The 25,252-nt window shown below is 48.4% G+C and overlaps 1 protein-coding gene across 1 annotated transcript in view; it reads right to left on the reverse strand.

Moving 5' to 3' along the window:
- Nucleotides 1–9,433, reverse strand: part of Chst8 (carbohydrate sulfotransferase 8) — a 134,072-nt gene extending 124,639 nt beyond the window's left edge. The window contains exon 1 of the mRNA XM_004636730.2: nt 9,102–9,433. The gene's annotated coding sequence lies outside the window, so the exon portion shown is untranslated. The remainder of the gene's footprint in view (nt 1–9,101) is intronic.
- Nucleotides 9,434–25,252: the final 15,819 nt, after the last annotated feature.

The raw sequence follows: 25,252 nt of genomic DNA on the forward strand, positions 1-25,252 counted from the left end.
CCTGGGCAATTTAGTGACTTAGCAAGACCCTCTCTCAAATGTAATTCAGTAAGTGGAGTGGGTGCCTTGCACGCATAAGGCCTTGTCTTCAATCTCAAGTACTACAAAAACAAACAAATGAAAAAGATTCCTACAATTTCAGGATGGAAGTGAATTTTCAGATTTGTTGAATAATATCTTCAGGTTTAAAATATCCTTGGCAACAAATAAGCGGTATTAGTCACCCGAGAAATAAAATTAAAACCACAGTGTGATAGTTCTACATACTCACAGAATGACTTGAACACAAAAACTAATAACAAAACATTTTGAAAAAAAAGTGTGCTGCAGTTGGAATTCTCACATACAGCTGGTGAAGAGCAGGCTAAATTGGTGCAACAATATTAGAAAATAATTTGACAGTTCTCAGCTGATGCATATCCAACACTATGACCCAGCAATTCTTTCCTAAATCCATATATATCAGGAATGTGTACATGTTCCCAAGAAACACCTGGAAAAATAGTCATAGCAGCAAGCACTATACACACTAGCCAAAAACTGTATAAAAAAAAAAAAAGTGTCTACAGGAGAGTGAGTAGATAAATTAGGGTTACAGCTACACAATGGAATTGTATTACTCAGCTTCATGTGACTGCACTGAAACACCTGAGGCAAGTCACTTAAAAAGAAAAAAAGGTTTATTTAAATATAGTTCTGGAGGATTCCGTTCAAGATTGGGTAACCCCATTGCTTGGGGCCTTTGGTGAGGACCCCAGGTGGCAACAGCATGGAGTGCAAGTTGGAGCAAACTGCTCAACTCATGAGCCAGGAAGCAGAGACAGGGAGAATCAGAGGGGTTTTTACAATCCTTCTTGAGGTGTGCTTCCAATGGTCTAAGGATCTCTCATAAAATCTCAACTCTTAGAGGTCCACAGCACCTCCAAGCAGCACCACCCTGGCAACCAAGGCTGCAATACATGGACCTTTGGATGACAGTGGAAATTCTACAAGGTAACAAGAATGATTCTTTGTTACTCCCATATGGTAACAGAGTGGACGAATCTCACAAACACAGGCTGACCCAGACACAAAGAGCATTTCGAGCTAATGAGTCCATTTCCATCAAGCTTAAAAACAAAACAAATCTATGCCATGAGAGGTAAGGACAGCTGTGGTGGCTGGAATACACCTGGGACAAGACACAGGAGGGACCTGGGGTGCCAGTCACATTCTTATCCTTTCTTGGGTGCTAGGGACACAGGCATGTTCAGTTTGCAGATATTCATTGCATTGTATGCTTACGATCAGTATGCTTTTCTGTATTCATACTATAGCTGGGTTAAAATGCACTGTAGTATGAACAAGGGAAATGGCTCAGTGGTAGAGCACTTGTCTAGCAAGCACAGAGCCCTAGGTTCGATCCCAGAGTCCAAAAAATAAATGTGGTAAATTACTGTAGAGAATGTCTCACTAAAGGGAGAAGGTATTGTTGGGAAACAGAACTCAAGAGGTCACTAGCTGGTGAGGCCACAGACCCCTGAGGCCCTGTCCCATTACCAGTTTAGACACCTGACCAACATGCTTTCTGGTACCCAAAATGGAAAGAACTGAGCCCATCGGAGAGACCAAGCAGAGGATGGTAACAATAATGACGCTAGCAGCTGCTGCTTAGAGCAGCACTGGTTCTAACAGGTGGATTCTATTGTCATCCTCAGTCTACAGATGAGGAAACTGAACCCCCAGCCCATGTGCTGGCCAAGTGGTAAAGCGGGATTTGCATGCAGGCAGTGTGACTTGGGGTGTCAGCTTCAGTCACAACCCAAAGGTGGCTGCCTGGGAGAGGATGCGAAGTGCAGGTGGTTGCCATGGCTGTCCGCTGACATTTTAATTCATGGGAGAGGGAATGGAGGAGGCTTGAATAATAGGCATAGATTGTGCTTTCACAGGGATGAATGGTCATGAAATTAAATTTGCAGATGAAGCCAAACCTCATGAGGCCCCAAATCTAAGCAAGAAACAGCAAGATGGACCCAACCTGGAGAAATGCAATTTACCATGCACACCGAGGCAGTAATCCATGCTAAATGACTTTCCTGAGAAAAAGGCATGGGAATGGCTACTGCAAGGGATGGCAAGGCGGTGGTAACCACTGACAGCAGGCGGCCACTGCACTAGCAGCAGGCTCAGCCCCCAGTACAACGGGCAGGGGAAGTCCAGCTGAGATCACAGTGTCACATTGCTTCCAGCCCTGTACCAGTCTGCGCCAAAGGGATTCAAAGACACGGGAACCTGAGGGAATTGTCAAGGAAAGGTAGACTCAAATTCAGACCAGGTACGCATAGGGAAAGAGGTGAGGAGGGGACCCCTGGAAGAAGCTATACAGCAACGGGTGAGGTGTTCAAGAGAACCCAGAACCATGGCCTCAGCAAGCCAGAGGCTGGAGGCATCACCCACTGTCTCAACCAGTGTAGACAGAATAACTGCTATGAGCACTGGTTCAAACAGTTGAAAAAGAATGGCTCCAATAACCACTGGTTTGATCAGTGCAGACAGACTGTGAATGGAGCCCTGAGCTCAACCAATGGAGACAGCATCAGCCTGCTTTGCAAACGGGGGGCTCCCTCCATGTAGAAAGAGTGCCTACTTTGTATATTGGCTCAACCAGTGTAGACACTCTGCATTGTACATTGGAATCACCCCAAATCTGGGAGATAAAGCCCAAAGGGCCAAGCTAAGCACTGAAGGGCGGCTGGCGCCTGAGCCAAGCTGAGTTCCAGAGGAAAAAAATCATGGGAGCTAAAAGAGTTTGAGAGCTCTGAATCTTGTGCAAAGACCTTACAGAGACCGGGACAAGGAAATCCTCCCTGAGACTATAGGGAAGGTTCCAGCACTCATGCCCTAGACTTGGCCAGTGAAGCTAGACAGACAGCATGCACTCCACACCAGCTCCAATACTGTGAATAGACTGCCTATTTCAGTTGTTAAGTAAGTTATCAAGCCAGAGCAAATACACTGTCCACACCACACACTGGGAGGGCCAGTGTAGACATACTGTGTGCATCAGGCCCTGGCTCTGCCAGTGTAGACAGACTGCATAGTTCAACTCTCCCTACCTGCAGATAAGCAATCACTGAGACCCTCTTCGTGGCTGACACAGCCAGACCAAGCAGCATTCGCACAAGCACCCTGGCGAGGATCTTTGCTCAGCTTCCCCAGGCCAGCGCAGGCTCTGCACACAGGAGGACATAGTCAGAATTCACTGGCTGCATGACTGCTCCTTTCAGGCACTGCCCCCTCCAGCCCCCAGCAAAGAAAACTCTGCCCCAAACCCCAAGGCTGGAGGAGAGTCTTGGTACTCACAAGGCTGGGCAGATGAGTCCTGTCCAGAGAGGGGAGGCAGCCCCTCAGCAGAGGCAGCGTTGAAGGTAGGGACAACTTACCTGTCAAGGGGCTGGGGAGATGGCTCAGTAGAATAAGCGCTTCCCTGGCAAGCAAGTGCAAGGGTCTGAGCTCAATCCCCAGTTCAAACAAACAAAAAAAAAAACCTTACCTGTCAAACATGAGTTTATCTGTGCCCAGGCTCAAGTCTGTTGGCAAAAGGGATCCTATGTGCCGCTTCCCAACTGATGAACGTTTGGGCAAGCCCAAGGGTCCAAGGACAGCAGCAGAACAGAGAAGGCCAAGACAGCCCAAGAAGGGACAGTAGCCTCACCATCACTGAGTGAAGAGCCCAGCAGGATGAATCAGGCCCTCAGAGGCCGGGGGACTGAAGCACAGATCTGCACCTCCTAACATCGTTTCCTGGCTTCTCATCTTTCTGCCCTCAAGTCTGGCCCAGCTAGGGAGCAGCTGGCTGAGGCCCAGGCAGAGTGAGGACAAGGTGACAGTGACCTGGGTTGTTGCCTGCAGCTCGGCAGCTGCTCAGCACAGGGCCTGCAGCCAGCAGTGTGGGCACAACGGGAAGCGGGGTGACTCACAGGCCTGCTGCCCCCACCCCAGCTCTGGAAGACAAGCCGATGTCGGCAGGGAAGCCTGTGACTGAGCAGACCTGCAAACAGCCATAGGAAACTTGCTGGCATCAGAGGGAGCTGGAAAGCTATAAGCCTTGAATAGAGCCCCCCAAGAAAGAGGGTGGAAGCAGGTACAGACAGACTCTATAGGCAGGAGGAGGAGAAGAACTGAGAACGACGGAAGGGCATAGGAGAGCTCTTTCTGGGGTAGGTGCCAGCCAGCTGCCAGGTTAGATCAAGTGCAGGCAGGCGAAGGACCTACTAAGAGGACCAGGGAGCTAAGTGGGTGAAACACAGACTTGGGCCACTCTGGCCAGCAGGCCTGTGGGCAATCAAGTCCAGAGGAAGGTTGCCATCAGAACCCAGCAAGTGGTCTGCATGCAGGAGGGTGGGCCCTGAACAGATGAGAAGCAGCACCTTGCCCCACACCCCCAGACAAAGCCAGTCCTGAGTAAGGCTGGCCCCCCTGGGAGGTGGGACCCAGAGGAGGAAAAGGACAACAGCTCTGGCCTCTGGCCACTCATCTTCAACGCAGGGCCCTGGGCGCAGTCTATCACTGAGTGACACAGAAAGGCACAAGAAGCCCACAGGCTTCTAAGACAGCTGGAAAGGGGTGGGCAGGGGACCGGCAGAGCTGCACAACCAGCTGTCTGATCGCCCAGTGCTGGGAGGACAGAGCACCCCTGGAGTGGACTGGAGCTCAGCCCCTCAGGAAGGCCTGCCACAGGGTACCAACAGCCCCTGCTGGTGCCCCACAAGTCACACCACAACTACTTCACTGTCTCCCCTCCTGCATATAATCCAGCATCAATTCCTGCGGGATTCATGGACACCCACTTCTCCTTAGGGGCATGGTCATCTTTCTCCAAGGTCACTGCAGTCCCCTCCTCACAGATCTTCCTTCTCTGTACCAGCTTGTGGGAAAAAAAGTCTCAGGTCCCAACAGATCCAGCCTTAAAGGCCCTAAGAGTCAAATCTTCAGCTACCTCTTTCCCCTCCGCTCTGGCCCTTCTATGGCTCATAGACAGAGCTCCGTGCTTTCTCGTACATTCCCTGGGTGAGGATCTCCATGCACACACTTACCTGTACCCGAAGTGTTTCCTCCCTTCCTCCATCCTTCCTACATCATCCTGTTTCCAACCACCTCCTCCTGCAGATCTCAGCTGAGTAGTACTTCTTCAGTCCTCATAGTCCCAAGTTCCAGGTCAGATTATTCTATTGTAGATTTTGTAACAACCCAGCCCTTCCCTTTATATCTCCTTCAAGCCTAGAGTCACACAAGCTTTGGTTACTGTTTTTAACTAATGTCTTTGGCAGAGAAAGAGTTAGTGAGTGATAAGTGAATGAGAGCGAGTCTGTCAACTATAAGCCCCCCCAAGGTCGGGGGTCCACTCTTACTTTGCTCACCTTTTTCTGGGGCCCAGCACAGAGACAGACACCTAATACCTGCTCAACAAACATTCACTGACAGCAGAAGGAAAGAGAGCGACAGCCAGGCTGGCCCTGGGAGTGGCATAGAGAGTCATTTGGTTCCAGGTTTCAATGTTGACAATTCCAATTTAGTTAAAATAAATGCCACTTGCCGGGGCCAGCTCTGGTCATGGTTTGGCAGGAAATGGACCTCATGCTCAGTTACCATCCCCCCAAAACACTGATTCTTTAAACATGTAGCCTTCCAAGTGGGGAGCAGAAATGCCAGATCCAGGCAGCTGGCCCAGGAGGGTAACTGTGTCTGCCGGCCCCAGCCCCAGCCCCAGCCCTGCATGCCAACAGACACTCTCTGGCTACCCCAGAGGTAGCCCTGGAGGTAGGATCAGGGCTGCTTTACGGTGTCAACCCATAGCTTTCCCCAGCCTCTTGGCAGCCTAGGCTATACTCCTGAATCTCTTAACCCAGGAATAAGTCCAGCAGATGCGCCAGATCACACATGACAGGTAGTTTTGCACAGGGGGTAAAAGTCACAACTTTTTTCCATGACCAATTTGTAAATCTCATCTTCTGCCACAGTGATTTACTGACCATAGGCTCACATATCCTTTGGCTGATAAGAAATGAGTGATGCCTCCTGCACCCTCTGCCACCTGAGCTAATGAAGCTGTCCCCGGGTTGTCCAAGCCTTTGCATCTCCTCTGCCTTTGGACAGCCTTCTCCCAGGAAGGAGGGGACACAGCTGCCCTGGAGTCAGATAAGTACTGACAGTAAATCCAAAGCTAGCACCAAGGAGCCTACTGTACCACAGTGTCACCAAGCAGGCTGCATATCCCTGCCAAACTTCCTGAGGCCCCAGAATGCCAACGTTGCATATACATCCACACACCATCCTTAACGTTTTATTCATGGGCCCAGTTATTTTATTTTTGGCTGCTTCTCTGCAGGACCACATTGACCTCTGTGGGTCAGCTCCCTATCAATCTCCTTTTATAACTCATTACCTTCTGATTAGCTGAAAGGCTGGCCCCTTGCTTCCCACCATGTATACTGATGCTAATTGCCACAGATGCTCATTAAAGGGTTGCAGTAATCCTTTGTCCACTTTCCTGCCTGTAGCTACATCCATATCCTGTTCTCCAACCCAGATGCCACACAAGGTAACTCAGGGGTGAGACTTTCCAAGCTGGAAGCAGCAGGGCAAGTTAAGACTCCAGGGGTCTCAGACTCCAGGCCAAGCAGCAGGGAGGAACAGGGGAAGTGAGCTGGGGGCCACACCTTCCCTCCCTCCTCACTCCATCCACCAGACGCTTTAGCAAACAGCAGTAAGAGCACCCACCCTTCCTTCCTCCGATCTGCAAAACCACAGAAAGCACCTAGCATAGTGCTGCCGCCGGCTAGAACTCAGAGTGAAGAGCAGCAAAAGCAGCCTGAATGATGCAATGCTTCCAATCAGGAAAATCTGACATTGCTGCTTATAAGTGAATAGAAGGCAAATTCAGAGATCAATCTGCCAGCCACACTTCCCTAACAACCAAACAGCCAAAAACAAAAAAAAAAAAAAAAAAAAGTAGTTACTGAACTTTCCCAGACTTATTAGCTTACATAAACAGAGATTTGAATAAATGTTTAAAAAATGAAACCCCCTTGATACTCTGTAATCAGTAAATGTTCATTACGGAAACACAGCAAATATGCATGAAATTTCCCAAGCGATATTCCAGTTACAAGATGAAAAAGGCATCTCAGCCTCTGAAGGATGAGTTACAAAGCATCCTCCTCCGGTCACAGCCGGGCAGCACTTTGCCAAGCCCAGGAGGTCTGACAAGCCAGCTCTCCTCTCCCAGCAGGAGCCAGGGAAGAGCCAAAGATCTTATTTTGCCCACTCAGGCAATTTATAAACATGCCCCTCCCCAGCTAATTGATGTTTCTCTATAAATAATTAATCTTTGACCTTGCTGTAAGAAAACCTTGACTCTTTAATTTGGGGTCTTTTAAAAAATCAATTCCCAGGGAACATAATTCACTCTTGCAGAGTTTGAGTCCCAGTAAATAAATAAATAATGTCATTTGTGCCTCCCGGACTCACCAGACCAGGCAGTGGGATGGGGTCAGACTTTGAGGTATTCTATGTTCAAATATTATTGAACTATCGATCATCCCAATGTAGCTCAAAGTCTCCAAGATCTGAATGTTATCCCTCCAGTGGGTCACATTAGAGAGGCAAATCTGCTGAAGGCTCCAGAATAGGCAGTGGTGTCCCTGAGGGTGTGACACATAGATGGCAGGTTGTCTTGATTGAAAGAGGATCTCCTACTGGGACTCGTGGCACTCCTTTCTGCTGCCTGTCTGTCTAGCCTCAGGGACAGGACTGTCAGAAGAGGTCATAATGATCCGAAGGATTTAAAGAGGGTACTGTCCCTCCTGCTCTAGAGGTTGCTCTGTCCTAGGCCAGGTCTTAGGACAGACCCTCCCGGACTGGTCGAGGCAAAGCAGAAAAAGAAAGTGTAACGCATGAACATCCCCAGAAAGGGTTAATCCGTCCCTTACCTCTCTGCCCCCTCACCCCTACTCTCCACCCTAGAGTCCTCCAGTGCAGCACTCCAGCGCCTCTCCCCTGAGCTCTGCTGCCTGAATACAATCACTCCAAGAGATACAGAGCCCAGCCCGGGAAGCCTCTTAGCAAGAGACATGGAAGCTGAGAGGGTCTAGCTGGGGGTCAGCTCAGGGAGGCGGGGTTCCTTGTAATCCTGGAGTCGGCTGCTGCGGGACAGAGAGTCTCAGGATCGGTCCCCACTTCTCTATTGGAACCGTCAGGCCAGGGTCGGGGTCTCAGGGCCTGGCGACAGGATGTACTAGGAAAGTTAGGGCAGCGCGAGTCACACGCCAGAGAAAGAAGAGGGATCCAAGAGCCACTACTGACAGCAAAAAAACTGCAAACGCACCTTCCAGCCGGCTTCCAGTGAGGCCAGAGCCTTCGCAGCTGGAGTTGCAGCGGTCGCCAGAGCTCGGCTCCGTCCCGCGGCAAAGCGGATTCTTTCATTACCACCACCCCCAAGCCTCCGAGGCTCGGGCTCCCGCACTCTGGAACACACGCGCGCACCTTCGCACCAGCACTGACGCACACACTCGCCGGGCCCACAGGCCGGTGCCCTGGAGAGTCGCGGGGTGGGGATGCGCGCTACAGAGCGCAGGAACCTTTTGCCGCCGGGCAGAACACCATGGCAGCCTCAAACTTCTCTTCTCCTCGCTTCACACCACAGCCCCAGGAGTCCCAGCTCCATCTCCCCAGGAAAGCCCGCGCTCCAGCCCAGCCCTCAGGACGCTCGCGGCTCTGCGCCGGACCCGGCCTCCACGCGCCCCGCACCCAGGGCTGGGAGGGGACCGGAGGCCTGCAGGGACCAGAGAGCTCGAGGGGCAGCCGTTCACACACGCGCGGCGACGAGTGAAATCCGAGGACCAAAAGTCTAATTAAAGTTCCCGCTACTAGGGCCGGTCCCCAAAGTGCCGCCAGACGAGAACCACGCACGCCCCATCAGGGTCCGCGGCTTCAGACTCCAATCCACTTCGGGTGGCTGGTTTGGCGAGCGGTGCGGTTCCGCCCCGTGCCCCACGAGTCCCCTGGGATCAGCAGCCTGCGCAGAACAGAAACAGGGGTGGGGCAGGAGCGCAGCTACTTACCTGGCGCAGGCGGCGCTCGGGAAGCCACGGGATCTCCTGGTCCGGGCGCGGTTCTCCGCGGCGGGCGAATCCTGCGCTCGGGGCGCCCAGGCGGCCGGGAAGACCTCGCCCCGGTTCCTGCCTGGCGTCTTCGCTAGCTCTGTGTTGAACCCAGTGCGGTCGAGCGGTGTGGGGCCGGCGTCCCAAGCACACTGGAGAGGGAGAGGGTGCGGGGCCACGTTCCTCCTCGCACTCGGTCGGGGTCCGTCCCCAGCCTCCGCCACCGCCTTGTCCTCTCTCCTTTCCGCAGCGTTGCCGGATTCGCCTCACGCGCGGGGAAGGCTCTCAGCGAAGTGCTACCGAAGCCTTCGGCGGGGCTGGAAATAGCGCCGCGCCCGCCCGGCGCCCCGCCCCCGGCCAGGGCCCCGCCCCGCGGTGGTGGCGGTGACGGTGGTGGCCTGGCGGGAGGGGATCTCTCCGGTGATAGCTCGACTCTCCCGGGAGCTCACGGGCGCCGCGCCCACGCGCACTCTGCGGCTCGGCTCCCGCGGTCCGGCTGGCAGCACGCTGCGATGGAGCCACCACTGGGTGCGGTCCGGAGGACGCGGGGGTGGGGCGGTCGGGGCTGGGCCTGAGCGGATCTCCAGGATCCCTGAACGCTGGACTCTGTCCTGGCTCTTGGCTCCACTGCGCAGCCAGAGTACGGCCACTGCCCAGGAGTGATCTGGGAAAAGGACGAAGAGCCGCGGGCAGGCTTAAACCACAGTTGGGCAGGGTCGTGTGCTCAGGACCCAGTGGTGCGAGGGCACAGGACCTGTAGGAGGCAGAGGATTGATATTGAGAAAGGTCTGGGAAGGTGTTTAGGCTATATAGTTTGGCATAAAATTCAGCCAAGGTCTTGCACTTATTTGCATCGATCCCCCAAAGCCTGGGGCTTTAGGATGCTGCTTAAAGTACCCAGTGACCCACCTCCTCCCTTGAGGGCTTCCTCCTTGAAGACCCTGTCTCATGGATCAGCAGCCTGAGAGCTGAGCCAACAGACCGATCCCCTACAGCAGGGGGCCTACACTGAGAGTAGAGGTGTGATTGGTTCCCAGCACTAGGGAGAGCAAGCTCAGGCACAGAGCTGTAGATTCGGGCCTTGCTCTTCCTGGGAAGAGGCAGCCCCAACGTGCAGGAGGCGAGCAGGGGCTGAGTAGGCTCTTTTCTCCCTGGAAACTGTGTGAAACTGTGTAAATCCGTCACCGCTTGGGCTTGAAGGAACGTTCAGTATTTTCAGAAGCTTGTGGAGCTTTTAGTAAAGCCTAGTGAAGGTTGCTCTTCCTCCTCTCTGATTGTATCTGCTGGTGGCTTGGCCTGACTCCAGCGGGCTGACCCAGATGAGAGATGAACCTGGGGAGTGGGGAGGACTTTTGGTCCTTGAATGATTGGAGAGGGGTGGGGGAGCCCTGGCAAGGTGCAGAGCCACTTCTCAGGACAGCCGGGGAGCCCCTAGCACTGTGGCTTACATGGCAGGCCCAGGTGGCCTTCTTCATGCCCCAGATAAGCTCAGAGCATCCAAAGATAGGGCAGGACAGATGAGAACAGAAGCTGAAGTGTGCTGACACGCTCATGACCTTCCTTCTTTTCGTGCAACAACAAAGTGTTACTATCCCATTTTACAGATGAGGAACCCAAAGGTGTAGAATGCCACCAAGTGGCTGGAATCCACAAATCTAGAGGATAGCCAAGCCAGGACCAGACCCAGTGCTAGTTTTAAAGTGGATTGGGTTGAGCTGAGGTTCCCTCTTCAGCGCTGAGCTCAGACTGTCCCAGGGCTGTGCTGTGGCCTAACCTTGCTCTATTGACTGCACCAGGCAGCTGCAGGTAAGTGTGGAGCTGAAATCAACCTAGTCTACCTGTCAGATGTATACTGAATAAACTGAATGCAAGAAACAAGGATTCAAATGTTAGGGAGAATAGGCTGGTAGAATGCTGAGCCATCCAAAGGTGCAGTGAACAAAAGGTTACTTGCCTCCCACCCACCCCAGAACACACTGATACTGTCCCTGTCCCTGTCCCTGTGGTCCCTCATCCCTTCTATGGAGCCCTCTTACCACCTGGCCACAGCTTGATTGGACAGATGCCAACAAGCTCCTAGTCTGCAGTTGAATCTGGGCAGATCCACAGGACTTTGACCCCAAAGATGTAGTGGTCAGGAGAAACTCTTCAGTGTCCCACACATGCCAGAGGGTAAATGCACACAAATGCACAAAGAGAGCGAGCGAGCGAGCGAGAGAGAATGTGAGTTTCCATTCCCCAAACCCAGCCTCAAAGCTGGGAGGAGACTCTAGACACTGAGTGTCCCAATGGAACAAATTTACATAGGCTTTATTTCCTGGAGCTGAGCTGAGTCCACTCCGGGTACACAGTGACCAGTGAATGGGGCCAGTCAGCTCATCCTAGCTGCCCTGCACATCTGTGCAGCAATCCTCCTGGGAAAGATGGTTTTCCCATTAGCTTTTCCAACTGTACTTATTAACACTTATTTGCATCTAATATTCAGACAGACACAACTAGGAATCAGCAATGTGCATTTCTTGGACAGTCTCCACATTTTCAGCTTTTCACTCAGACTTCCTTCTTATTTGGAGAAGCCTCGGGGGAGATGCCTAAAGGGGCCCAAAGTCCCTGGCACTAACACATGGGGAGTTTTCCTCTGAGATTCGCCAAGGGCTTCATGCCCTTTTTTGAAAGTCAGGCTCAGCCTCTGCAGTGAGGGAGGCGGAGGAATGCTGCAAATCCCCGACATGAAGCCCTGTGTGCTCGCTTGCAGGTTTTTGATATGTGTGTCTCCACCAAAAGATTAGTGGCAAACTTGTCTCTTTGCATCTCAACTAAGGTAAAAAGACGCTTCCGTTGCAGGGCACTGTGAATTCACAGCTTACGCTTCAGAAGACCTAGTGAGGGAGGTTCAGGTGCCACTCTGTCTGCAATAGGGTGCAGGAGCAGGGAGGGGGCTTGGCTATGGGCTCTCAGCCTCCCCTGTTTCTGGGCCTCTGACTCCTCTCCAGCCCACCCTTTCTGCCAGTGAAGAGTCCTGTGCACCCTTGGGCTGGGGACTGAAGATAGCATCACTAAGACTACCTCTTACTGTTTTTGGAAAAGGGCCGAAACTCATTGGCAAGAGCCTTGAGGCTTGAGTGGTAAATTCTCCCATGAGAAGAACCAGAGAATTCTTGTCCAAGGGGGAGTAGAGGGCTGTATAGTAGCAGCCCAGAAATACCTTTTTAGTTTCCCAGGATCTGATAGGAAAAAGAGGGACATAATGAGATGGGACAGGGTTAGAGCTCTCTCAGGGCCCGCCAGTGGTTTTGAATGTATCGTCTAGCTCCTCTGCTCCTGTTTCCTGATTATGAAAGAGGACAACAGATTCTGCCTTGTGGACCAACGGGTAAAGGATGTGAAAACATTTAGGACAATGGAGTGCTGTGGGCACCCTGGCTGAGGTTACCCCCAGACCAGCACTTTCAGAGTAGCCCCGTAATGGCCTGTGAACCGTTATGATCTCAGGGTCTCTTACAGTAAATTCAACAGGCAGATAGAGTATATCTATAACAGGCTCGTCAGGCCCCATCCAGGCAGGTGGAAAGCTCTTCTCCGGGAACATGGTTGTCTTTCCCAGCTGCCTCTCCTGGGACCTTAGTATGGGTTCATGGCCACAAGCTTTGTCTTCACCATTTGAACAGTGAGAGGACTACAGCCCCTCTTTCAAGTCTGACTTTGGATTTTATGATTCCTAACAATTTCTTGGCTGGAAAGAGGCCCAGAACCACTTCTAGACAAGACATCCTCTAGTCACCTTACTGGATGAATGTTCCTTCTCAGTCCCCTTTGTCTATTCCCCATGATCTTCCCCCTTTCCTGCTACCCCTTGGGTTTCAAAGCAGCTTGAAAATCATTTTGTCAAATTGCCTTTAAATGTGTTAATTTTAGCATGTGCGTGTGAATCTCCAGGGTTCTAGGCAACCTACACCTGTCTCAGCTTCCAACAGTTCTCCATCATCCCTCAGACCTCTCTTTAGAGAAGATTTTTGGGCAGACAAGGGAGACTTGTCAGACCACTGTCAGTCCTTCTAACATGAACCAGAGTTGGGTTTTCTGAATATTATGCAATAGAAACAAATGAAAAGAGTAGTTACCAGAATTTTAGGGTAAAAGTGCTGGCTCTGGAGACCCTCAACAGACCAGCTCCATCACTCATCCAAAAAATACCAATCATGGCTGGGGAGATGACTCAGTGGAATAAGTGCTTCCCTGGCAAGCACAAGGGTCTGAGTTCAATCCCTGGTTCCACAAAAAAAAAAAGACAAAAAATACCAATCAAGGAGAAGAACATTAATGAAGGGGAAGAAAGGGGCTTTAATCAGCATGACCATACTGGGAAGCACAGTCACTGAGGGGCTGACAGGAACTGTGGTTTTATAGTGAAGGGAACATAGGCACTGGCCTGGGGTTACATAGCTGGCAGCTTAGGCCATCCTTGCTGTCTCTCAGTTCAGATACTGACACTCAGGAAGGCTTCTGTGAGGTCTGGGAGCCAGCACCACTTGAGGCAGCAGTTCAGTGGCCATCAGGAGATGACAGATTGTGTTGGGGAGGCAGCTGCGGCTCCTGTTATGGGGTAACAGTGCCTGTGCAGGAAGCGACCTCATCGTGGGGTGGTGTGCGAGGCTGTGCCTCTCCTGGAGTCCAAGGTGGCTGCCATTCAGGACAATGACTTAGAACTTCTAGGCATCACCCCAGGAGGTCTAGAACTGGACCTTTTATTTATTTATTTAATATTTTTTATTTATTTATTTTTTATCTTTGTGTATTTAGTACAAGGCCTACAGAGTCTCACTAACGTAGATATGACTCATAGTGATTCTCCTGTTTTCAGTCTCCTAAGAGCAGGATTTCTTTTTTCTTTCTTTCTTTCTTTTTTTTTTTTTTTTTGGCTGGCTCAGGCTGTCTTAAGGACGGGTCTGGTAAGGCATGTGGAGCTGGGAATCAAACCTCAGTCCCCTGAGCCTGACTGGGTGTTCCTGAGCAGGCACTTTAACAACTGAGCTAATCTATAAGACCCAGCCTCTGAAGAACTGAGATTACAGTCGCGCACCACCACGTCCAGTATCAGCGGGCCCCAGGGGCAGGGCCAGCATAGCACACCAAGGATCAAAAACCGGCCGCTGCGCTCTGCCTAAGCAGGCGCGTTAGTCCGCTGAGCTATCTGGTGGCCCTCAGAAACTGGAAATTTTAAATGCAGGCAATGAGATGTCCCTGTAAAATCACTTTAGTTACTTCTGACTTGGTGTCCTCAGCCTTGAAGGAGATGAGACAGGTTAGGTAACTTTAGGGCCACTAGACCTTGTAACTCAGATACCACCTGAGTGGTCAGCACCCCGTGTGCAGAGCTGAGCTGGGACCTGACCCTAATTTTGAAGATAGAGAAATAAATGATGGCAGAGATGTCAAGCTTCATCCTGCTTTTAGTTACCCATTTGGGCATGTGGAGGCCTAGCCCCCAATCCCTATCACAGGAGGACTTTCTTGACAACACTGGGGAATCTGACAGAGCAGAGGGTGGGGAGCTGAGCAAACAGGGGACAAATAGGAATAGTTTGCTTGAGTGACCTGGGGGGCAGCCAGTTGTGTCTGTAGGAAGAAATGTCTCCCTGGACCTGGAAGACCACTGCTGTGATTGCTTTAATTTCTTCTCCCCCAATTTAATATGAATATGCTTGCGGGCACAGGGGGGTGGAGCTTGTTGACCCCAGAGACCAAGGAAGAGCTACATTCAACCATGTCCAGGATCATCCATGCAAACCAGTCTCAGAGCCAGTTTGGTTTCTTTGTTAAGGTCTTGCCAAGCTCAGTTTCTTTTTTGTCTTGAGACAGGGTCTCACTGAGCTGACCAGGCTATCCTTGAACTCTCAGTCTTCCTGCCTCAGCCTGTCAAGTAGCTGGGATTAGAGGTGTGAAGCCACCACACCTGGCTTCAAGTTCACCTTAGTACATGCTTTTTTTTTTTTTATAAAGGAAAAGTCTCTGCTGAACTGTCTGCCGCCGAGCACACTCAGTTCCCACAAATCACAGAGACTTTGTTTCCCAGTAGCTTGGTAGGATTTCTCCTTTGGGCTGCCCATGGTAGGGAGAGGGAACAGTTAATCACCTTCAGGCAGGGAGATTCACTATGCCCTGCATCTAAATGATAGATATTTTTCTTTTTACTTTGGGGTGAAAAGTTTAAGATTCTAGAATATTTATGTGTCACAATTCAGTAACCGCTATTTAATTTGGACCAAACTAATTCTGCATTCATGTCATGCAGGACTGAGCTGAAGTTTACTTTCTTACTGTCAGTCAAAGATGGGGACTAGACCTACAGAAGGGTGTTGCCTCTACCTTGTATTGTGAATGGGTTTGACATTTCTTAACACTGGAGCATGATTTCTGTGCATTTATCTGCATCTAGATATGATTGAACTCACTGTCAATAGTCCTCTCTATTCTATAATGTTCTCTTGGTGTCCTCTTTTCTGGCTTTATGTTGTTAGTCATTAATGGAGTGACTATTACTTCTCAGGACATCACTGTATAACATAAATAAGTGGCACTTCTTTGTAAGTGCTCCCAAACTTAGCTCATTAATTCTCCAGGACTTTTCTGTGTGAGTTAGTGCAGTGGCCAAATGCAGCCCCCTTTAAGGCATCTGCTGGAGGCACCCTATAGCAGAGCAGTTGTAGGTTATTCGGCCTCATCCCATTTTCTGGGGGATCTGAAAGGAGCTCTGGGGCCTCTAAGAGTCAGATCCCCTCCCCAACATCATCAGCCTGGAAAGCATTTTTAAAACCCCTGTCTCATACCAACGGCTTTCTGAGTGTGGTAGGAAGGAGGTGGGGGTTAAGTACTTTCTGTTAAGCATCTTCTGAGTTCCAGAGATAGCTGAAAGCATTTTTTAAATGCAAACTTGAATGCTGTTCTAAATTTAATGCTTAGTATTAAGAATCAGGTTTGGCGATTTTGAGAAGAAAGGATTGCTTTGAACTGAACAAAAATATTTTCACTGGAAAACTCCGGAAACATTTATCAGAAGCCAGCGGGGACATGCCGCTAGGTAAGGATGTACACACTGAGACTTCCCTGCCTGGAGATGTTTATGATCCAATGCCCTTAGAATTGTGACAGAAAGATAGAGGACACTGATGTGGCAGTGTCTCTCCCACGCTCGAAGGACCTCATGTTGGAGAAGCTGCAGGTCTGAGCCCTCAGAGCTGGAAAACAAAGGTGTTACCAAGCTCAGCAGTGACTACTGCCTGCCTGAGGAAAGACTTTCTAAAATTCTCCCAAATGCAGGTGGTCTCCGGGTTTTCCCAGTTCCTTCTGGCATAGGCAAGCTGTGCCACACATTGTGTGGGTGGCCACTGTGGAGTCAGAAAACAATGGCAGGTACTGCCCCTCTCCAGGCAGTCCTAGCAAGGGGTGTTTCACACTGCGCTGAGAGCCCACACAACACCTGGTGCTGTAAATCTCTCCACCAGGACTGAAAACAAAAGCCTGCATCCAAGGAGACAGGACTGGGACGAGCCCATCCACCAGGAAGGGTGCCTTAGAGGGACATCCAAACACAGATCAGAAACTCCTGCTCCACGTGTGCTACCCAAGGCGGATCCCTGACCTGAAGCCTTTGCTGTCCTCTCTCCTTGGGAAGATGCCTCAGCAGGAAAGAGGTAAGTTAGCCCTGGAGACAGACACTCAAACCCTTGCTCTGCAGGTTCCTATAATGGAGAACCTGGAAAAGCTTAAGTGGGTTTGCTTCTTCACATTCTCCAAAGTTTTCCACCCTGAAAACAAGTGATGTAAGAACTTGGTGTCGGCCCTTTCTGTCCCATGCCCAACAAGTGGCTGGGAGCCAGCCAACCTCACAGGTACTCTCCTCTCAGCTTTACCTTCCTCTCAGTGCAGAGAGAGTACCAAGGTCTGTGGGCTTTGGGAAGTAGATGACACAACCGGCAAGTTTATGGGGAAGGGATATATCTCCAGCGGCCCTAGATCCCTGGGTGCAGAAGGGTCCTAATGGAATCTTTTTGGACACCTGGAAAAATGAAATTCTGTCACTTAAATAGAAGGCAATTGGAGCAGAAACTGAGAGCAGCAATTGCTACTTCATTGCTGAGTTGTCCCAGAGCTCAGGAAACTTCATCCTGCAGGCAGAGCCCAGGATGCCCTGGAGTTCAGAGCATTGCCCAGTGGCGTCCTGTCTGTAGCCATGGAAACAGAGAGACAGTCTCCTTCCTGTTGGCTTTCATACAGGAGACATCTTGCTGTCAGTAGTGTTTCAAGTTAGCTTTAAAAAAAGAAGACAACCCACATCCCTTCTTTTGACACCATGCAAAGAGCCCTGTGGTGTGAAGGCAGCCATAAAGTTCCCAGCATGGAGCCTGTCACACTCTGTCCCCCATGCCTGTCCTCAGACATAGCTTCCTGTCTGTGTGAGCTTAGCAGTGGTGTCTCGGACTCAAATGAGTTCCACCATGTGTGCTCATCCCTGCATTGGCATCTTATCACGACATGCAGGGAATGAGATCTTGAGAGTGGGACAGGGCATGGGCTCAGCTCAGCCCTGGGTACAGGTGTGCCAATGTCCCAATGCAAACAGCAGCTGGAGGCAGCCTCAAGGTTGAAGCTGAGTCCCCCTTGACGGATTCGCAGGGCTCTCTGCCCTTAGGCACAGGCTGCCTACCCAAGCACTGGCTGAGAAACTTCCAGAGACAAGATGGGAGGGGTACCAAGGGGTGCACGACTCGCCATCCAGGAGGAAAACAGACAGACAGACTCCAACTGGAGGTCATGGCAGACTGTAATCAAGTCAGGAGGAAGGCAGTTGAGCTGTGTGCGCCAGCAAATCCCAGGGATCCAAAATCCGTGGTGACATTTGGCCTGACCTGTCCTTACTCATAACAAGACGCACAGTCACAGAGAACCAGAGAGATAATAAATCAATATGTGTTTTGTAAGACAAAGGATACGCTGGCTTCCATGAGAAGAGAGAATGAACTCTCACTTCCACGATCAGGAAAGGAATGGAATCTACATTTAGAAAGTAGGATTTTAGAATTCTGGAAAACAAGCCTAGCTTTGTTAGGGAAGACAGTGTCTGGGGGAACACAGCCCATCAACTAGGGTCTTTTGAAGCAATAAAGGTGTAGACAAAGGCAGGTAGCATTTCATTTGGGTAGACTAAACAGATTTCTGACCAAAGGTCATTTGTATATTCACTTAATATTATCCCATTGTTAAAAAAATACTAAGTAGATAAAATTGTATGAGAGATTAAGATAGGCAGGGGTACTGGAACCCAGTATGGCATCTGTTTTGGGATGCGTTTCCCCAAAGTAGACTAGACATAGAAACTTGGGTACAGGTGAGTCATTTGGGAAGTAATGTGAGGAAATACAAACCTGGCCAGCAAACTTTGGTGTGAGCAGGGAGAGCCCTTTGGGGAGAAGCAAAGCCCAAAGACCTGAGGTCAGAACTGTCCCTTACTGTCTCCTACACTTGTGAGGGGCTGAAGGGACACGGCATCAGTAGGGTCTGTCACGCTTACCAGCGTAAGACACGTGGCACAAAGTATGTATTTTTCTGCTCTAGTTTGATTTTGATAAAGGACCCTTTAGTGATGTGAAGGCGCCAGTATTCAAAGTTCTCACTGCAGTAGTTTGGAGAAGGTGGCAGCAATGCTGGTGGCATGATTTTGAACATACTACTAATAAAAATGGACAGAGCAATTAGACAGAAAAATCAGCCAAGTGTGGTGGCACACGCTTGCAATCTCAGCCCTCAGGAGACTGAGGCAAAACTAATACCTCCAGGAAACACTGTTAGGGTTTTGACCTAAATTGTCACTGAGGCCTTTTGTTCTGACCTCAAGTCTCTGGGCTTTGCTTCTCCCCCAAATTCTCATGTGTTCAGAGCTCGGGCCTTTGGAAGGTGATTAGATCCCCGGAGTGCTGAACTCAACAGTGGGTCAATCTATGGATGGGGGCATAATGTGCTGTTGGGAGGTGGAGCCTGGTCAGAAGAGGCGGGTCACAGGGAGTGGGGCGTGGCCTGAAAGGGCGTGTTCTTGTCTCTGGCTCCTCCCTTTCTTCTCTGCCTCCTGGCTGCCCTGGGCTAAGCAGAGATCTGATTGGGAAACAGTAGCTAGGGGCAGGGGAGATGGTTTAGTGGAATAAGTGCTTCCCTGGCAAGCCTAAGGGCCTGAGTTCAATCCCTGGTTCTGCCAATAAAAAACAAAAAAGACATGGTATGAAACAGTAACTAAAAGAAGGAGCGGTGTTGCTAACCTCAGTATTGCATGAGTGCAAAAGGCCTCAGTGACAAGCTCCAAAGAGAGTGGAACATCCAGCCCCTAAGGATTCTTAAAACTGACCAGCCACATCTTCCTTCCAGGTCAGAAGTTACACTAAGGAGAAGCTGCTGGAAAAAAAAATCAAAATTGAATAAAGAGTTTACACACCTATAATATTCAATAACGGAACTTAGAAAAATGGGGTATACTGATGAATGTCCATTTTGCATCTGTGTATTCAAAGAGGTTGGGATAGATATATAGTTGCATTCTCTTAATGAATAGAATGATTTGTTCTAATGGTGTTTGTAAATAGGATCACAAGTCCGCATCTTGTACAGCAATTAACCACTAAGAAGAATATATGCAGTGTATTATTTGTTGAAACTGTACTTCCGATTTGATTTGAAACTGTCTCATTGCTGTTTATCAATAAAACTTTGAAAAAAAAATTGAATAAAGCACAAACAGAGGGGAAGGAGACAGAAAGTACAGAAACCAGTGAAGACATTTTTATAAGAGCTGGGAATTTCAAAGGACAAACTGACATATTTGTTAAACTCTAAAGGAAAACAACCCTAGAGGGAATTTTGTTAAATTAGAAAGACTGTCTTGAACTCAACTTCCTGAAAGCCCAGAAAAATTAATCTCACCTTTATAAAAATGACCAACAGGAAAAAAAAATGAATATATCCTACGCAAGTGATCTTAAACAAAAGGAAAGAATAAAAGGGAAAACAAGATCTCTATTGACAGTGAAAAATATACTGAGAAGACACACCTGCAAAGCAAGTTATAACCCACTGGCTACAAAGAAATTAGGAGAATGATATGGACTATGGACAAACAACATAAATCAGAAATAGAAAAAAAAATGATGTGACTGGTTCAGGGAGGAGTAAGTTTAAAAGAAAACATCATTCCACAGAGGCTGGGGTTTGATCCCCAGCATACTGTGATGGCCCCACCCCTGGGGTGCGCTGAGAGGGTGACTGAGACCATGTGTGGTAGCACATGCCTATAATCCCAGTGTTTGGGAGGCTGAAAACAGAAGAATCACTGAGTCTAATATATGTAGCGAGACCCTGTAGACCCTGTCCCAAATACATAAAAAAAGAAAACATCATTCCTGAAATTAAAGTAGAAAGAATATAAGAATGAATAAACACAACAAATAATACTTTGGAAGAACTAGAACATGGAAAAAATGGAAACATTGTTTTAAAAATCAAGGGCCAGGAACATAGCTCAGGTGGACAGTGCCTGCCTGGTAAGTATGAGTTCAATTCTCAGTACACTCCCCCAAACCAAAAACCAAATAAAGTTAAAGAGAAAGTGACATATCTTGAAGCTAAGTCAAAAAGATTAAACATTCAGAGGATGTTCCCAGAAGGAAGGAAGGAAAGAAGGAAGGAAGGAAGGAAGGAAGGAAGGAAGGAAGGAAGGAAGGAAGGAAGGAAAGAGGGAAGGAAGGAAGGAAGGCAGGCAGGCAGGCAGGCAGGCAAGAAGGAGGGAAGGAAAGAAGGAAGGAAGGAAAGAAAAAAGAAAGAAATCAAAGCAGAGAACAGAGCCAATACAAAAAGCTATAGAGTTCAATGAAAATCTTTTAAAAATAAAATACTTTTGAAACTATATATTGAAAGGCCACACCATATGTCTGAAAATATTGATTAAGCATGACCAATTCCAAGCATAATTTTAGTAAAATGATAGAACTTTAAAGAAAAATCTTTTTAGTAAAGCAAAAATAGCACAAGATCTGTGATGGATTGAAAAATTGAATTAGCATCAATTTTTTTGACTACAACACATGCCAGAAAAAAAAAATGGAGTAACATACTTAAGAAATTCAAGAAAATAAAACGTGCAGGAATCTTACATTCAGGAACACGGATTTTCAAGTACAGACAAGGATACTTACTGATTGACTCACCAATAGGCCAGAATTTTAGAAATATTGTTTCCACGAGTCCTTCTTGAAGAATTTTTTGGAGAATGAACTGCAGAGAATCAGTGACTAGAGAAACATTAGTATAACATGGTAATACATAGTGCTGTGTTACACACCTATAATCCCAGCACTCTGGGAAGCTGAGGCAGGAGGGTCACAAGTTGAAGTCCAGCCTGGGCAACTTCATACATTGATGAGACCCTGCCTGAAGATAAAACTTAAAGAAGGGCTGAGGATGTAACTCAGTGGGAAGGCCCTAGGATAAATCCCTAATCTCTGTCTCTATATATTCCCAAAAAGGAAAGAGTATAATAGCTGTGTGCTGACAACATACAGGATAGTTATTTATAAGTCAAAGGGTGAGAGAAAGAGAAACACATACCGCAGTGATGCTGATTGAGGTACATGCCGAGACTCTTTTGTGCGTAATATGGGGGAAAGGAAATGAGTAATTGTTGGATATTCCAATTCTGTCATCTCCTATGTCATTATGAACCAGACTCTGGAGTGAGAAAAAGGAACTCAGATAGAAGAAGAATTTAAGCAAGCACCCCATAATTTTGAATTGGAATTGGGAGAATCCATATAAATTCACGAGGCATTTAATCTTTTCCAAAAAAATTAATTGAACTTAGTTTTTACAGCAGTTTTAGACTCACTATAAGATTAAATGGAAAGTACGGAGTGTTCCCACATTCCTCCTCCCCACGTGCACACACAGCCTCCCCACCATCCACATCCCACAGCCGTGGGGTGTGTTGCTACAACCTTGTGCCAACGCTGACCAACAGGAACCGAAGTCTGCAGCTTACACTAGGGCCCACACTCAGTGCTATATATTTTTTTGACAAATATAATACAAAGATATATGCCCACAATTCGAATATTGCTCAAAATAGTTTCACTGCCCTAAAAATCCTCCGTGCTCTGTGTATTCAACCCCACCCCCAACTCCAGAGCCCCTGGAATCCTTGGTCTCTCTCTCTCTCTCTCTCTCTCTCTTTTTTTTTGTCTCTATAGTTTTGTCTTTTTCAGAATGTCATATAGTTGCAATCAAACTATGACGTGGCATTTTCAGATTGGCTCCTTTCACCTAGAGATATGTGCTTAAGTTTCCTCCGAGTCTTTTTGTGGCAGTAGCTTATTTCTTTTGATTTCTTTGTACATTTTAGATAACAGTGCATTATTATATAGGTCATTTAAAATATTTTCTCACAGCCTGCAGCATGTCTTCTCATTCTCTTGACATTTTATCTTCTTTTGTAAAAAGACAGATGGGGGGCTCTTTATCAGTAGAAAGCATGACTTCTTACGGAAATACAGATTTGGGGCAGGAAATGTCTAAGATGAGGGTGGAACAGCCTGGCATGGTAGTCAGAAAGGATCATAGTGGAGACTGAGAGGCCGGGTCCGTAGGGCTTGAGAGGCATCCACAAGAGGCTCCCACTGGCCAAAGACGGAGCCATTTGAGTGTCGATAAAGGTTATAATCATGATGAGGTGAACCCCATTAAAGGATATTTTAGATCTTTAATTCTTAAATGTGCTCACTTTCAGAGGATGAGGAACAAATTCATTTTTCCTCAAAACCTGGTAAGGAAAAGGAAAAGCCCCACATTTTACCCTGTTCTTGATACCTGTACTGTACCACGGAGTAGCTAAATGATAAATGAGTAGAAATGTCTCGTTAGAGAAGGACTCAAGTTAACACATGAAAAGGCAATGATAGGATTATCAAAAACAACAGCTTGAAATCCCCAGTGAATTACCACAGTAAGGCATCGTGTGGCAACAGCTGTCCACGTCAACAAAGAGTGGCAACCAGGGGCTGGCGAGATGGCTCAGTGGTCTAAAACACCTACTTGAAACAAGCTTAGCAAAGCACAGGGACCACGGTTCAATCCCCCAGCACCGGGGCTGGAGAGATGGCTCAGTGGTCTAAAGCACCTACTTGGAACAAGCTTGGCAAAGCACAGGGACCTCGGTTCGATCCTCCAGCACCACATGCCAGCCAGCCGCGCCCTCTGGTGGGCTGAGCTGGCCACACACACACACACACACACACACACACAATAAATAAATGTTAAAAAAAAATAAATAAATAAATTTAAAAAAACAATCCCCCAGCACCATATGCCAGCCAGCCCCGCCCCCTGGTGGGCTGAGCTGGCCACACACACACACACACACACACAATAAATAAATAAATAAATGTAAAAAAAAACAAACAGTAGTTTCCTTTAAAAAAAAAAAAAAAAAAAGAGTGGCAACCAGACGCTACGTGTCGTCTCATGAGAGAACCAACATTTCCACAGTTCTGTCAAAAGGGTGGAACCTCTGTCTGATCCAACCTCTGGATCCATCTGCCAATTTGCAGGAACCACGGAGAGACATCTTAAACATGCACCAAGCATGTCAATCAGCACAATCCAGACAGCAGGAACTCCGTAGGTCAAAAGGCTCAGATTCTTCAATAGATAAATTGTAAAGCAAAGAAAGAAAAGGACAGAGAACCTGTAGATTAAAAGAGATTTAAAATATAGATCATATTTCTTTTAAAAAATGACAAGACTTCATCCTACATCTAGGAAAATACATTTGGATGATAAACTATCCATCCACATAGGGAATAGATACCCGTAAGTGTCAGGTGAAGGGTACCTTTGGGGAGATGGCTGCTGAGAGTGGAAGGGGCCCCACGGAGGGCTTCTGGAGATGCTGGCAAAATTCTATGCCTTGATCTAGATGATGGTTATTATAGCTCCTTAAATTAATGCATTTCTCTGGCTTATTTTTATTGTCTTATTTTATGATTAAAAAAAAAAACAACATTCCTTTAACACTTTCCCCAATCCATAGTTTAATTCTCATCTTGTCTACACCCAGAGGCCACAGTAGTGATGGTGACTCTGACTGCCCAGCATGACATCTTGGGCCTCTGGTTCCGGAATAAGAACACTGAGCTCTCCACAGACAGACATATTGACCCCAAAACACCTAAGCTCCGGAAGGTCAGAGAACACATTTGCCATGTCCCTGCTATGGTAGTTAGCTTTCTGTTTCTCCGCCAGAACACCTGAGAAAATCAGCTAGGAGGAGGAACGTTATATCTCGGCTCATGGTTTGAGAGCATTCAGTGTGTGGTCGGCCATCTGCATTGCTTTTAGGCCCGTGGTGAGGCACAAGGATCACGGGGAAGGGCGTAGCAGAGGCAGCTGCTCACCTCATGGCATCCAGGATGTGCGACAGAGAGCCTGCGCTAGTGGGCTTCCGCTTTCTGCTTTTGTTTCGTCATGATCTCCACCAATTGGATGATGGCACTCACCTTCAAGAAGGATTATGCCCATCAGTTTGCCAACCCATACACGACAATGGTCTCTGGTGACAGAGTATTTAGACGCCTTGGTGAAGCAGAGATCATGCTCAAGGCTTTGGAGAAGTTGAGGTGATGTCAGGGAAGCCTTCTCTGTAGTGGTCACTCAAGGCAAAGAGTGAGATATCTGGCTCAGGATGGGTCCCTCCCAAAAACATCAGGAGAAGATGGCACAAGTTGACTGGCTCTGGTATAGGCTTTCTGCCATTTCTGCCTCCCATACATGCTTCCAACTTCAGCTCCTGGTACCACAGAATTCCAAGTGCACTCTCAAACCATCCCAAGATACCACCTTTATCCTTGGAGATGCAGGTTCAGGGTTTGGCTGAAAGGCAGCATCTTACAAGGTAAGGGAAATGGCATCCTGCTCTGTACAAAACTGCTGAGAATAACTGCATCCTATAGACTCCTCTATCCTGGTTTATGGTCATTTAACAGAGAGGACCATCCTTTGAGGTCAAAAGTTTCAGTCATTAT

The sequence above is a fragment of the Octodon degus genome, unplaced genomic scaffold (assembly GCF_000260255.1).
Source record: "Octodon degus isolate 3935 unplaced genomic scaffold, OctDeg1.0 scaffold00083, whole genome shotgun sequence".
NCBI lineage: Eukaryota > Metazoa > Chordata > Mammalia > Rodentia > Octodontidae > Octodon > Octodon degus.